Source organism: Coptis chinensis, chromosome 2 (assembly GCF_015680905.1).
Source record: "Coptis chinensis isolate HL-2020 chromosome 2, ASM1568090v1, whole genome shotgun sequence".
Taxonomy (NCBI): Eukaryota; Viridiplantae; Streptophyta; class Magnoliopsida; order Ranunculales; family Ranunculaceae; genus Coptis; species Coptis chinensis.
The window spans coordinates 68,708,715-68,714,714 of NC_141457.1; the positions used below are offsets into that span (position 1 = coordinate 68,708,715).

The 6,000-nt window shown below is 39.5% G+C and overlaps 1 long non-coding RNA gene across 1 annotated transcript; it reads right to left on the bottom strand.

Annotated features, from left to right (window-relative positions):
- Nucleotides 1-160: 160 nt before the first annotated feature.
- Nucleotides 161-843, bottom strand: LOC147517395 (uncharacterized). The gene is made up of 3 exons (XR_015211427.1): nt 705-843; nt 499-599; nt 161-298 (listed from the first exon to the last, which is right to left on the bottom strand). It is a non-coding gene; the product is annotated as an uncharacterized LOC147517395 (long non-coding RNA).
- Nucleotides 844-6,000: the final 5,157 nt, after the last annotated feature.

Here is a 6,000-nt window from a genome sequence, read left to right on the forward strand (position 1 = left end):
CAACAACAATAACAACAACAAAAATCTGACTTTCAAATGCAACAAGCTCCACAGAGGTCAGCCTATAGTTCTAGCACATATCGTTGCCAAATAAGAGTAGATCCCCAAAAGAACAAAGTGAGGCATTATTCCTATAATCCAAGCCATAGGCTTCTCTCATCAGCTTCACGACACGAGCTGACAATATACAACCACGCACAGCAGCAGCTTGAGATTCATTCAGTATGGACAATCTCCCACCCAAAGTTTCAGCATGCATGTCATCAATATGCGAACAGAGATTACAAGTACCCTCGATCTGCAAGATAGATAAGAACATCATAGGAACCATCTTTTACATAGCTTAATTTTATTACTCTATGGAAAAGTCAAAATGACTTAGCAAAACAAATGCAAAACAAATCTGAGATATAAATCAACAGTGACAGGAACACCATATACTATAAATACTAGTGCAATGCCCATACAAAAGTGAGATTAATTTAAAATGTTTCATACCGCTGAATCAGGGCACGAAACCTCCTTGAGTATCTTCACATTCCGTAACTTGTGTAAAGATTTCCATATTCTACTGTTTGTTGTTGTATTTATTAGAAAAACTGCAAAAAGTGAGTTCCTCATACTTAAGTAGGCTGATGTCCTTGATTTGGGTGCGAAACTAAAGTTCTTACTTAATATCCAATCTCAATAGTTTGAGTACTAACCTTATTCAGATATAACATTAGATATAGCAAAATGAATACCGGAAAGAACTTCAATACCGGAAACGTTTCCGGTATTGAAGTTCTTTCTGGTGGTGTTGTTAGGTTGAAAGTTTCAGAAGCTGAGGTGAATGAAATTAAGTTACGTTTTTTTGATAGGAATACTTTGAAGCCTACTCAAGGGAATACCAGGCCTGAAACTATTCTTCATCGACTTAAGACCAAGAAGGGGGAGGTGTTTAGTTTGGAATAAGCTAAAAGAGAAGTACAGGTTGTATATGATATGGGAATCATGGATGATGTTCGAATTCTTCCCTTGCTATATGCAGATGGTAGTGGAAAAAAGATTGATCTGGTGATGGACCTTGTTGAGAGTGTAAATAGTGGTTTTACTACTGGTGGTGGATTTTCAATTAATGGTTTGATATCAGGACTAGTGGGAAAACTCGCGTAGTTTGATAAAAATGCATTTGGAAGAAAGCACGAGGTAAATGTATCGTGTGAAAGGAACGCAGTTAACACTACTTTTGGGATGATGTATATGTTGGTATACGACTCAGATTTGGATAAACAACACAGTTAAGGTTTTGGTTTCCTATTCTAAATAGGATTCTAATTTGATACCCACCTCTATAAATACGAGACCAGTTGGTGGGATTTGGAAGGTTCAATTTGTGAGAGAGAGTTTGTGAATTCTTCGGGATTCGTTTGTGAGTGATTGTACTCTATTTGTTTATCTCTTGATTAGTAAAATTCTCCTCTTTTGCTTGGTGGATTAGGCTAACGCCAAACCACGTAAATCTCGTCTCCACTTCTATTGGTTATTCGCTTTGCATTGGTAAGTGTTTTAATTGATTTGTTTTTTGTCGATTTCTATCACCACATTCAATCTTCTTTGTCCAATTGTCACGCTTCCGCATTCGTTTACGTAACAAATTGGTATCAGAGCCAAGGTTCTACCTAGGGCTTCTTTTGTTGGTTTATTGATTGTTTTGTGGTATATGAAAGTTTGAGAAAGTATGGCGACGGATCCTCCATCGGGTACTACTTCTATGACGTCTAAGGAGAAATCACCTCATACGACTTTGAATATTAACCATGTAAGGATTGATGTGGAGAAATTTGATGGATCTAACAATTTTAGTATGTGGCGTTGTGAAGTTATAGATGCACTATGCCAACAAGACTTGGATAATGTGTTAGACGAAAAACCATCGGATATAGAGGAGAGTGTTTGGGTTAAGAAAAACAGGCGAGCTTGTGGTATCATAAGATCGTGTTTGGCTAGGGATGTGAAGTACCTTGTTCTCAATGAGACTTCGGCCAAGGAAATCTGGAGAATCCTTGAAGAGAAGTACTTAGATAAGACAATAGAAGATTGTGTCTTTATGAAATCAAAGTTGTATGATATGAGAAAGAAAGAAGGTATTTCATTGTCTCAGCATATGAACGAGTTTAACAAGTTACTTACCGATTTGTTGAACATTGAAGAAGAAACGAAGGATGAAGACAAAGCTTTCCATTTGTTGAGATCTCTTCCCAAGGAGGAGTATGGGCATATAAAAACCACCATTATGTTCGGGAATAAAACTTTGAACTATTATGAGGTGCAGTCTGCGTTGACAAGTTGGGATATGATGAACAACAATGAAAAGGAGTCAAGAGAGTCGACGAGCACTGCTTTTGTGGTAAGAGGGAGGTCTAATGACCGTCCAAACTCTGGTGGTGGAAGAAGTAAATCTCGTTCCAAGTCGAGAGGGCGAAATCTAGCCCGTGTGATGAGTGTGCTTTTGTCATGAGGTTGGACATTGGAAGAAGGACTGCAAGAAGTTGAAACACAAGCGCATGTGACAGATCGAAAGCGTAAAATGATCTAATGTTAACATTGCTCAAGGAGGTAATGATTCTGATAGTTCAAATTTATCTTTTCTTGTTACATCGAGTATTTGTTTCATTGATTCTAGTCATTGGATTTTGGATACGGGTGCTACCTATCATGTTTGTCCCATAAGGGAGTGGTTTACAAATTTCAAGGAGCTTGAAAGTGGTGATGTGTTGATGGGGAATGATCAACCCTGTCGCGTTATGGGGATGGGTAATATTCGTCTCAAGATGTATGATGAAACAGTTAAGGAAATAAAAGATGTTCGATATGTTCCCACTTTGAAGAAGAATCTTATCTCTGTTGGTACTTTGGAAGCTAAGGGCTACAAGGTAGTCATTGACAGTGGTGTTCTAAAGATAGTTTCTGGAGCAATGGTTATCATGAAAGGCATACGTCAGAATAACTTGTACTATTTGAAGGGTGGTGCAGTTAGTAGAGAAGTAGTCATTCATCGAAAGTATTCGAGGCAGTTGCTAAGGAGGCCACCAGATTATGGCATATGCGTCTTGCACATGCAGGTGAGAAGTCCATGCAAACGTTAATAAAGCAAGGATTGTTGAAAGGTGCTAAGACATGTAAGTTGGATTTTTGTGAGCATTGTGTTCTGGGCAAGCAGACAAGGGTAAAGTTTGGCACCGCTATCCACCGCGTGCGTGGAACCCTTGATTATGTTCATTCGGATGTTTGGGGTCCTTCTAGGAATGCATCTCTTGGAGGGAACAAACATTATTATGTGACCTTTGTTGATGATTACTCTAGGCGTTTGTGGGTATATACCATGAGAAACAAGGATGAAGTCCTAGATATCTTTGTGAAGTGGAAGAAGTTGATTGAAACTCAGACTGGCAGAAAGATCAAAAGACTCCGAACTGATAATGGTGGTGAATATACAAGTGATCCGTTCTTGCAAGTATGTCAGAATGAGGGAATAGAGAGGTACTTCACAGTGAAAGGTACGCCGCAACATAATGGGGTAGCTGAGCGTATGAACCGTACTCTAATGGAGAAAGTCACGGTGTGTATGTTGTCCAATCTTTGGATTGGGCAAAACGTTTTTAAACCGGGCCGTGCATGAGTTATGCATGCTACCTTGTTAACAGGTTGCCTTCGGCTGCAATTGGAGGTAAAACTCCTATGGAGGTTTGGTCTGGTAAACTTGCTCAGGATTATGATTCCCTTCGTGTGTTTGGGTGTCCTGCTTACTTTCATGTCAAAGATGGTAAGTTGGATCCTAGAACAAAGAAAGCTATCTTTGTGGGTCTGAAAAGTGGAGTTAAAGGTTATATAAGCTATGGGATCCGAAAGATAAGAAATTCATTTTGAGTAGAGATGTGACATTTGATGAGGCTTCTATGTTGAAGTCTGCTGACTCTCAGCAGGTGGAGAGTATGGCCAAAGAGGTATTGCAGCAGGTGGAGATTGATGCGTCTTCACCTAGTCCAGATGGTTCTTTCATCTACTTGCTCTTGTATGTTGATGATATACTTATAGCCTCAAGAAGCAAGACTGAGATTGATAAGCTTAAACACCTTTTGTCTTCAGAATTTGAGATGAAGGACTTGGGTGAAGCTAAGAAGATTCTTGGCATGGAGATTCAGAGAGATAGAGCAAAAGGCATAGTTTGTTTGTCTCAAAAGACATATTTGAAGAAGGTACTACAGAAGTTTGGTATTGATGGGAACACTAAGTCTGTGAGTACACTTCTTGCCCCTCATTTTAAACTTAGTGATACTATGTCTCCGAGTTCCAATGAGGAGCGTAAGTACATGACTCATGTTCCATATGCAAGTGTTGTTGGTAGTTTGATGTATGCGATGGTGTGTACTAGGCCAAACATTTCACAAGCTGTTAGTGTTGTTAGTAGATATATGCATAACCCCGGGAAGAAACACTGGCAAGCTGTGAAATGGATTCTACGATATATTCTTGGTGCTGTAGATGTTGGTTTGATGTTTGAGAGGGATACTAGTAAGCTTTGTGTGGGTTATGTGGACTCTGACTATGCAGGTGATTTGGATAAGCGCCGGTCCACTACTGGGTATGTATATACTTTAGCTGGTGCTCCGGTAAGTTGGAGGTCTATTTTGCAGATCTGATTGCATTGTCTACGAGGTAGGTAGAATATATGGCGGTCGAGGTCGTGAAAGAGGCTATTTGGTTGCGAGGGGTTTGTTAGATGACTTGGGTATCATGCGAGGTCATTTCGAGATTTACTGTGATAGCATGAGTGCTATATATTTGGCCAAGAACCAAGTTCATCATGCCAGTACGAAGCACATTGATGTGCATTTTCACTTTGTCAGAGAAATTTTAGAGGAGGGTGATATCTTACTCACTAAGATAGACACCAAGGAGAACCTAGCTGATATGTTAACCAAAGTGGTTTATGGAATCAAGTTTCAACATTGTTTGAATTTGATTCATATCCTTCATTTGAGATGATTTGGCTCTTAAGGGCATTGGTGAACTACGGTCGGCTTGATCTTTTAATAAGGGTACGTAGGCAGCCACTATGTGGTACAGTCGTGTTTGGTCCTTCGAGACATTTTGTTATTTGTTTGGTCCTTCGGACATTTGTGCTTTCAAGAGGGGATTTGCTATTCGGTTAATCGGCTTAGATTTGGATAAATCTTTCACCGAGGTGGATAATTGTTGGTATACGACTCAGATTTGGATAAACCACACAGTTAAGGTTTTGGTTTCCTATTCTAAATAGGATTCTAATTTGATACACACCTCTATAAATACGAGACCAGTTGGTGGGATTTGGAAGGTTCAATTTGTGAGAGAGAGTTTGTGAATTCTTCGGGATTCGTTTGTGAGTGATTGTACTCTATTTGTTTATCTCTTGATTAGTAAAATTCTCCTCTTTTGCTTGGTGGATTAGGCTAATGCCAAACCACGTAAATCTCGTCTCCACTTCTATTGGTTATTCGCTTTGTATTGGTAAGTGTTTTAATTGATTTGTTTTTTGTCAATTTCTATCACCACATTCAATCTTCTTTATCCAATTGTCATGCTTCCACATTCGTTTACGTAACAGTATACTGATCCATGGATTGACGGAACCGACAAGTGCATATCTAAATCAGTCTTCGTTCAGAACTCGATATCCTCAGGGGCACTTGTTCATGGTAATGTGCCTCATAATAGGAGAAACCCAACTTTTGAATTTTTAACAGCTGGTCTTGATATCAGTCGGCGTTTTCAGCCAAATTGGAGAGGAATGGCTGGGGTAATTCTTCAACGTGCTGGTGCCCGTGATGAGTTTGGGCGTTATCTTACTGAAGATTGTTATGGCAGTCCACTTACTGCTAGTGGTAATACTCACGATCACATGTTAGTTAGCAAACTTGAGGCCGAGTACTATGATTTTGGTACTCACGGTCCTTCAAATATATTGTTTAACATGGA